The following is a 10119-nucleotide window of genomic DNA, read 5'->3' as shown; positions in this document are numbered from 1 at the left end:
CAATTCCTTGTTCCCGGCTCTCGCGAGCGTTCTTCATACAAGTTATGCATATTTCATTCTGATGACTAGAATTGGTAGAGTTCATACATTGCCATCATTCTGCTCTATGTGCACATATATATGTGTCTTCTAGAAAGATTGAATTACTCTTGGCCAAGTAGATAGTAGCATGTACCCTAGTTGCATTCATGTAGGTAGATCGCATCACATGAGTCCTACACCCTTGTAGTCCTTTGATCTTTTGCTTTCCCATAGCATGAGGATATGCTATACTTTAAGTGTGGGGAGGTTGATAAACTTCGTTTTTAGGGTTTATCATGCATAGAATCTAAGGGTTTTATCAATGATTTTCCACACTTATTCATATAAAACTGCATGATTTCGTGTCTCTTTCCCATTTTACCTCATATATGAGAATATGCTTCTTTTGCATCAAAATTGAGATATTGTAATCCTCCTCTATTACCATTAGATGCCTTGATCCGTTTGTTAAGTGATTTCAGAAGTTATAGGGCAAAAATGGCCAAGGGGAATGGAGGAAGCATGCATGAACGGAAGGAGCATGAAACAAATCAAAGAATTGAAGTTTGGACATGCGCGCGCACGCGCACAGTGCGCGTACGCGTGGATGCGCTCATCCAGAGGCAGCACAGTGGAGCCGAGCGAGGAGCCGACACGCTTATATGGCTGGGCCATATCCCTTATGACGCTCGTGCGCACTGTACGCCTGCGCGCAGAATCGCAAAAGAGCCCAAGGACGCGTACGCGTGCAGTGCGCGTACGCGTCGATATGCGCACATGATTTTTTAAATGAAAGACGTGCCCAGCAATTTTAAGGGGTTTTCAGGCCCTGTTTTGGAGCAGATTTTGGAGGGAAAAGCTTAAGAAGACCAAGTCTTAGGGGTGTTAAAAAGAGTGATAATTCTAGATATTTTTAGGAAGTTAGTTACATTTTATTTTTAGAGAGAGAAACTCCAACTTCTCTCTAGGTTTTCATCCTCCATTGCAAGTTTCCTTTGAATTCTTGGTGAGATCTATTGCTAATTGACTTTTTGTTTTGCTACAAGTGTAGATCTACTCTTCTTCTACTCTTAATTGATGTTATTTTGGTTTAATTTCTTAGATCTAGATTTGGTTCACTTTGTTACTTTGAATGTGGATTAATGAATTGAGGTTTCATTCAATTGTGTGATTGTTGTTTAGAATAGATAGCTTTAATTCAATTCTCTTCTCTCAATTGCATCATGTTTTCTATAATTGCCTACCAATTATTTGTGATAATGACAACCTTAGCTATGGAGTAGATTTCTCTTACTTGGCTTAGGGGTTGAGTTATTGGAAACACTTGAATAGTGGATATCAATTGTAGATTATAAATTGAGAATTGCTAATTGGCTTGGAGTGCACTAAAGCTAGACTTCCCTAGGGTGAGACTAGGACTTGTGACTCAAGTTAGTTACTCTCACTTGACTTTTCTCCATTGTTAGGGGGTTAACTAAGTGAAGCAATAATCAACTCTTATCATAATTGAAGGAAACTATAATGATGGAACTTCCAATGCTTACCCTTGGCCAAGGCTTTTATTTCCATTAATTGTTGATTGCTTGCTAGTTTGAATTCTTGCACCAACTCTCAAAACCATAAAGGCTTTCCTAATCAATGATGCACATTCTAAAGCAATTCCTAGGGAGAACGACCCGGGATCAATACTCTCGGTCATAGATTTTAGAATTGTTTGATGCGGTATTCATATGTTGGTTAGACTATACTCACGATCAGATTTATCACTAGTTTCTAATCGGCATAAGAATACATCCTGACCCCCCAAAGTAATGCATGAAGATTGATGTCATAGATCCCCTGGTTGAAGAGGTACGTGAGATTGAAAGACTTGAGGAAGAGCTTGGTAACATTCTTGAAGATGCCATGCTTGAACTGCATGCACCAGAAGAGCAGGAGGAGACACTGACCACCCCTAAAGTAGAAAATGGACCTCCTAAACTCGAGCTTAAGCCTTTGCCGCCATCCTTGAAATATGTGTTCTTAGGAGATGGTGACACATATCTAGTTATCATAAGTTCTGCCCTAGAGCAGCAGAAAGAAGAGGTGCTAATTCAAGTACTTAAAGCCCACAAGATTGCTCTCGGGTGGACTATAAGTGACTTAAAAGGAATCAATCCAACTCGATGTATGCACAAAATTAGACTTGAGGATGACGTTAAACCCGTGGGGCAGCCACAGAGACGACTGAATCCGACTATGAAGGAGGTGGTCCAAAAAGAGGTTACAAGGCTGTGGGAGGCTGGGATCATATATCCCATTTCTGATAGTCCTTGGGTAAGCCCTGTGCAAGTGGTACCCAAGAAAGGCGGGATGGTAGTAATCCACAATGAAAGAAATGAGCTGATCCTCACAAGAACTGTCATAGGGTGGCATAGGTGCATCGACTATAGGAGACTCAACAACGCCACAAGAAAGGATCACTTTCCCTTACCTTTCATAGACCAGATGCTGGAAAGACTGGCTGGCCATGCATTCTATTGCTTCTTGGATGGCTACTCGGGTTACAATCAAATTGCAGTTGATCCTCAAGATCAAGAAAAGACAGCTTTTACATGCCCATATGGAGTGTTTGCCTATAGGAGGATGCCATTTGGCCTTTGCAATGCACTAACAACCTTTCAAAGGTGCATGCTCTCCATCTTCTCAGATATGGGGGAAAAATTCTTGGAAGTATTCATGGATGATTTCTCTATTTTTGGAAATTCCTTTGAATCTTGTCTTAACCATCTAGCTCTGGTACTGAAGCAATGCCAAGAAACAAACCTGGTTTTAAACTGAGAAAAATGCCATTTTATGGTTACTGAAGGGATTGTTCTTGGGCATAGAATCTCAAACAAGGGAATAGAGGTCGATTAGGCTAAGGTGGAAATAATTGAAAAATTATCACCTCCTACTAATATTAAGGCCATCAGAAGTTTCTTAGGCATGCAGGTTTTTATAGGAGGTTCATCAAAGACTTTTCTAATATAGCAAAACCCTTGTGCAATATTCTAGTTGCAGACACACCTTTTGTTTTTGGTGAGGATTGCCTACTTTCTATTGAAACCTTAAAGGCAAAGCTTGTCACTGCATCTGTTATTTCTGCACCTAGCTGGACTCTACCATTCAAGCTGATGTGCGATGCCAGTGACTATGCCATAGGAGTAGTTCAGGCAGCGACAAGACAAGCTCCTGCATGTCATTTATTATGCTAGTCGCATTTTAAATGATGCTCAAAAGAACTATACTGATGAATCCACATTTTATGGTATTTATTTTCTCTATTTGGGTAGATTTCATTGACTTTTCTTGCATTTATCTATTGAAATAGCATAGTTTCATCATTTCTCCCTAAATTGTACTTGAAAGTAAAAATAAGCTTTTTAAGCTTTATAATTGCTAAATTTTATTCACTTTAATTTCATTTGATGCCTTGATATGTTTGTTGAGTATTCAGGTTTACAAGGCAAGTATGGATTGAAGAAGTGGAAGGAAAGCATGCAAAATGGGAGAATTCAAGAAATGAAGGATTTGTAAAGCTGCCAATCCTGACCTCTCGGTACTAAATTTATCATAACTTGAGCTACAGAGGTCCAAATGAGGCGGTTTTAGCTGCATTGGAAAGCTAACGTCCGGGGTTTCAAATTGATATATAATTTACTATAGTGGACATAAGTCTAAGTATGCGGACGCACATAATTTTTGTGTACGCACAAGTCAGAAAATAGCCAGTGTGCGGACGCACACATCTGTGCGTCTGCACAGGTCCTGGCACGAGAGCTCATTAATTGCAAACTGCTGGGGCGATTTTTGGGCCCCCAAAATCTAATCCAAGTTATTTTTGAAGCTATTTCAAGCCAAATTGAAGAGGGATGAAGGGGAGAGCACTTAGGTTTAGGTTTTTACATGTTTTTGCTTAGTTTTCTAGGGAGAGAAGCTCCCCCCCCTCTCTAGACTTAGGGTTCTTTAGTTTAATTTCTTGTAATTTCTACTTTCAATTCTCGTTTCTATTTACTTTTCCTTGTCATTTATTGTTATTGCTTCTTTATCTTCTTCATCTCTTTTTGTTATTTTCTCTTTTATGGCATTTTTCCTGTTATGAATACTTTTGTTATTTTAATTCCAATTAATACAATTTTATGTTTACATGTCATTTATTGCTCTCTTTAATTGTTATTGTCATTATCTTGCTTTTGGTATTTTATATTTTATTTTTAATGCAATTTAATATTATTTATTCTCAGGCACACCAAGTGTTTGATAAAATACTTGGCTTAGTTTTTACATAGCTTTTCTTCACTCTTGGCTTGGAATTGTTAACTTTGGTGATCCTTGAGTCATTGATGTCCATTCTTGCTTGATATATTAGAGTAGTTAGTTAATTTAGTCTCCCTTGACTCTATGTGACCCATTAGTGTTGACATAGGACTTAGGGATTGAAATTAACTATGCCTATTTGACTTATCTTAGATGTAAGGTTGACTAAGTAGGATTAACTCTTCATAATCATCATGTGTTTGTGGTCAATGTCTAGGATAGGTAGCCTTACTCCTCAATTACTTGCCAAGAGGTTTCTTGCATTTGAAGTTTCCTTTTCTTGCATTTAATTGCTTTGACTTTTATTGCTTTGATGTTTAATTTCTTGCATGTTTAGTTTTCACACTCTTGGTTGAGAAATTGGATGTTTTGATGGAATTGAGTTGTAGATGTCCATTCCGCATTGTGTGAGAATAGTTAATTGGTTTGGTTTCCATTGACGTAGTCTTTCACTAAGTAATTAGTGAGTTGACTAGGACTTATGGATTGAGATCAATTATGCTTTTGACTAATTCTCAAGGAGGATTGACTAATTTGAATTGATTCCACACAATTGCCATGTTTGTGGTCTATAACTAGAATAGGAAACCTAGACTACCCACTTCTTTCCAAGAGTCCTTGTTAGCTTTCATTTTCCATTTTCATTGCTTTTAATTGCTTTCCATTTACTTTCCTTGCATGTTTATTGCTCCCTTGCTATTTACATTTCTTGCTCTCTTGCTTTCATTCCCAATTCCCCATGCTCTCTCCCATAGCCAATAAGTGTATATTTCATTGCAACTCCTAGGAAAGACGACCCGAGGTTTAATTACTCTCGATTATTTTGTATTGAATTTATTATTTGATCTTGAGAATTCATTGTTGGTTTGGACTATGCTACCAACGAAGTGATTTTTGTCCTCGATTGATTCTAAACCGGCAATAATTCTCATCGTAAAATTTGGCGCCGTTGCCGGAGAATCCAATGGTGTTATATTGTTGGCTATTGTTAATATGTGAATCTGTGAATATTTTGTTTTTGATTGGTCACTTGTTTTTGTTTGTAAATATATCTCTTGGTTGTTAGCTTGCCTTAATAGATTTTTGTTTTAAAGTGCATATGTGAATTGTTAGTAATTTTGCTTTAAATTGCATTTTTGACTTGAATTGCATGTTTAAAATTTTGAATTAATTTTTGGATGGTTGAATTTGGAGAGATTTTTGTTTGTACATATTAAAAGTGTTTTGAATAGTCCATAATTTTGATTTGAAAAATAGAATTTTGAATTGATTTTAAAGTTAATGTAAATAATTGCAACTTTTTATTAATTTCTTGTTTATATACATCTTGGGATGTTGGGTGAATTTCTGTAAAAACTTGTTTATATACATCTTGGGATGTTGGGTGATTTTTGAAAAAAAAAAAATAAAAAAATGCCCTTTGTGCATACGCACAGCTTTAGTGCGTGCGCACACTCTCAAACACCCCCTTTGCCCGTAGCATTCGCACAGCGTGTGCATATGCACAATGGCCCATTTTCATGTCTGTGCGTATGCACGGACGTTAATGTGTATGCACCCCCAATTCACACCCCTCTGTTGGGAGCGCCCTCACAGTTGGTTCGTCTGCATCTCCCTCATCTCCCCTTCTGTTGTCTTTCCCCCTTCCCTGAGCCAATGAAGCCCTTCCCCTTTCGTCTTCTCTGAGCCATCCAACACCCACCATCTTGCGTCCATCACCGTTTACCCGCCACCACAACTATCGTCAACTACCCCTCGCCCCCTTTCTTCCCTCCTCTTCTCTTTCATTCTCTCCTTCCTCAAACACGCAATCTCTTTGTTCCCCTTCACCTCAGCTGCAGCGCCACCCCTCCTCGCCAAACCAGAGGCCGAGTCGCAGTGTCCTTTCCCCTCTCTTCTTCCTCTCTCCCTGTCTCAACCTCACCTCTTCTTCTCTTCCCCTTCCCCGTTTCCCGTTCACACTTCTCCGCGAGCCCAGAACTCACCGCGCTAGCTCCTCCACGCCATCGTCCACCATCACCTTCACGTCAACCACCTCCAGCCACCGCCACCTTCTCAAAACCGCAACCATCAGACCCTATTGTCGCGTTTCCTCTTCTCCCTTACCATCGCCTCCGTTGAAACCCAGAGCAACGGCGGCTAGCTTCCCTTCTTTCTCCCATCTCTCTGACTGGCGAACTACCACCGCGAATCACCCTAGCCTCCACTATCAGCGAGCCGCAACCCTCTTCTCCTCTCTCCATCTCACTCGCAAAACCACAGAAGCAAGCCCACTACCACAGCGCCGCCAGAAACCCTAATCGCTAGCAAATCGCCGCGACAACCAACCGTCACCGGCGTCGCCAACGCAACCCTCCACACACCACCTTTTTCTCCGTTCCCCCTTCACTGCTTAGAACAACATAATAGGGCAAGGCCCCTATTTCTTTGCTGCGCTCCTCCTCCGCTGCTGCCATTGGAGCAGCTCCACCACTAGGCCGGCCAATTCTGCTGCTCCCCCACTCACTTTCAGTGCTTCTTCTTCCCCCTTCCCTGCTCCAATTTTCTGCATTCCCCTTCCCTGTTCTTCAAACAGGTTTCAGTTCAACTTTTCTTTTTGGAATTTCATCTATGTTTCAGTTATAACAAGCATTTTGCTTAAGTTCATTTGGTTAATTTCTGATTCTATGACATGCTTGTTAATGGATGATTTTGCTGAGAATTGACTACTAAAATTTTGCAATTTCTTTCTTTTTATGGATATCTCTGTTGGAGCTGTTTGGAATTGTTTGATTGCGTTGATGGACAGTATTTATGATTCACTGATTTACTGCCCGTTTTGATGAATATGTTGTTGGAGGTATTGGATTAATTGTGTGATTGGGTTGAGAAATTGGAAATATTCTGATTTTACTGATTATTTTGTTGAAAAACTGCTGCTAAATTCGTTTAGTTTGGCTTGATTGATTTTCTGTTGAATTAATGGATAAACTACTGGTAGTATTTGATTAATTGTTTGATTGTGAGAATTCGCTGTGCTCTTGAGATTTTGCTAAGATATTGTTGCCGAGATTGTTTGAAAATCATTTGATTGTGTGGTGATTCTCTGGGCTGGTTTGGATGAATTTTGGTGTTGATATGATTTATGTTGTTGGTTTGGTGTTAATGGGGCTGAGAGTATGCTGATTAGTGTCATTTTGTGTCGTTAGATTTGATTAGATTTTAACTCTTAGTTAGTGATTTCATTTAGTTAATCTGCTTGATGCTGTTGGTTTGGTTTAAATTTTTATTGATGTTATGTTGCTGTTTCATTGATCTTTTTTGTTTGTTGCTGATGATTTGTCCATGTGCTTATTTAACTTGTTTGATGCTATTGCATAGTGTTATTGCTGCTTTACTCTTGTTAATGGCTGTTGTTTGGAATGCACAATTTCTGGATTTTGTTTGCAGTGATGACAATTTTACTTAATGCATGAATTGAAGTTGTATTGCTGCTATTTTGTGCCAATTTGAACCTAATCACTTGATTCAGGATGCTTATTTGTTTAAGTTCATGTTGAATACTTGTGATTGGTAATGGAATTCAAAAAAAAGAATGCTGATTGAGTCCATTATTTTTCTGTATTGTTGCTGTTTTGGTGCTGTTTCTTGAGCCATTATTTGCTCATTATTGCTGGTTGGATTGATTTTAATTGTTTGCTCATGTTTTCTTGCTGGAATTGGCTTATTTACTTACTTCCTATGAATTCATTATGATTTTTTTTGTGCTTTTAACTGTCAAAGAATTCATATGGAATCTGAACTGATTGTCTGAGTTTGGAGAAATAGGCCAATTTACTGTTGAAATGCTGCCGGATTTTTCCTAACCATGTTTCATTAAATGACATTGTTTTAATTGGTGCAACAAGACTCTATTTGACGGATTTCTATGTCAATAGAATCTTGTTTGCCAAATGGTTTTGTAAAACTCCTCAAGAACTCGTTTACAAGTTTCGGTCATGCATTTAACATTCTTTGCTTGTTTATAATGCTAATTTACTTCTATGCATTGAATAGTTCAAGTGAATTTTCAAATTGACCATAAACTTTGTTTTCATTTAAATTTTAGCCTCATTTGCTTGCTCTCACAAGGTTGATGATTTCTTTTACTTATGTGGCTAATTTGGTTCATTTTCTCTATGCCCAAATTACCTTTAGTCACATAGTGCATAAAATTTTCAACTATTATCTCAACCTTGTGACGTTCATGCCTCATTGGAATTTGGTGTTTGAATGTTCTTTGGCTTACTTGTTTCTCTATATTTCTAACTTTGTCAATGCCAAATTGTTTTAATTTATTCCAATTACTTGTGATTGATATTTACTTGATTATATGCTCTACACATATATGTGCATTACTTGTTTTGGCATTTTGAATTGTTGAGAGTTGAATACAAACTTGCTTGTTTTGAAATTTTTAAAACTTTTTGGAATTAAAGAACTTGTGACTATGCACCTAACTTTTGATTTTTCTTCTATTTCTTTTACTAACTTTTTCCTTCTTTTTACATAACATTTAACTTTTGTTTTCTTTTTCAACTAACTTTTTCTTTTCCTTCACCTAACTTTAAATTTTCTTTCCTCTTTCAATTAACCATTTTCCTTTTTACTAACATAACTTTTAACTTTTAACTTTCTTTTTATTTTTCAACTAACATTAACCTTCAACTTTTAACTGTTTTCTTTCTCTTTGTGCATAGTAACAATGCTCATTCCTTCTTTTATTCTTTGATAAACAAGCAAGTTAGCTTTCCTCATGTCCTGAATTTGATTGGAACTTGTTTGTGTTTGATTTAATTTGATTCTCATGTATGCTTCCATTCAAATATTTATTATTTGTTCATTTCATATGCTGTTTTGTGACTTAGCTCTTTCCTTTTCAACACCACCATCACTCTTGCAGCCGCTCTATCCCCTAATCCATTAGCTGAAGGTAGAGGTAACACAGTGACGACTCCTTCCACTCCGCATGATCGTGAGCACCGAGGACGGTGCTACATCTTAAGTGTGGGGAGGTTGTGCATCTTCAGCAAGCGCATTTTGGGTGACAAGCTTCATTTTCGAACACTTTTAGTTTAGTTTCTTTTTATGCTTTTTAGTTGTTTTGTATATATTTTATCTTTTTGAGAAACTTTTTACTTAGCTTATTGCACTTTTTAATTTTGTTTGTACATAACTTAGTATTATATAGTAGTTATCCATATTTTGACATTTTGCTCTTAATTTTGGCTTGTACATATGTTTTTTTATTTTTTTAGCTATGACTGTGATTTGGGATGATGTGATGATTGCACATAGTTTGATTTCCTATGTGTTACGTGGGTTACCTAAAACTGAAGGTCGATCTCGGACGAGATCTGCTGTGGTGGTCGGAGCGGTCGTGTTCGACTTGTTGACTTCAGTGGTGCTGCTGATCCTTGGTCACCGGAGGGTGGTGGTACCTCCAAGAGACTCCGATGCTTAAGTTAGCATGGGCTTTAAGCAGGTTTTTATGTGTAGAATCAGAGTATGAGTTATACTTGGGTGCTCCAGTATACTTATAGTAGTGTAGAGTGAACTTTTTAGATAAGATAAGTTAGCTATCTTATCTTATCTTCAAGTGAAGTCATCTTATCTCCAAGGGGAATTGCCTTTATCTTTCTAGGCTTTAGCTGTCTTTAGATTGGGCTGTGTCCCTTTGTTTGGGCCTGCCTGGGCTTCTTTATGGCGAGGTGCCCGATCTCTTTAAAGGAGAGGTTGGGA

At 38.1% G+C, this 10119-nt stretch overlaps 1 long non-coding RNA gene across 1 annotated transcript; it reads left to right on the top strand.

Annotated features, from left to right (window-relative positions):
- LOC107614465 lies at positions 5812-9588 on the top strand. Its single transcript, XR_001614455.2, has 2 exons — positions 5812-6934; positions 9281-9588. It is a non-coding gene; the product is annotated as an uncharacterized LOC107614465 (long non-coding RNA).

Source organism: Arachis ipaensis, chromosome B08 (genome assembly GCF_000816755.2).
Source record: "Arachis ipaensis cultivar K30076 chromosome B08, Araip1.1, whole genome shotgun sequence".
Classification (NCBI taxonomy): domain Eukaryota; kingdom Viridiplantae; phylum Streptophyta; class Magnoliopsida; order Fabales; family Fabaceae; genus Arachis; species Arachis ipaensis.
Note: the sequence above shows the minus strand (reverse complement) of the source record. Positions and strands in the feature narration are given on the sequence as shown.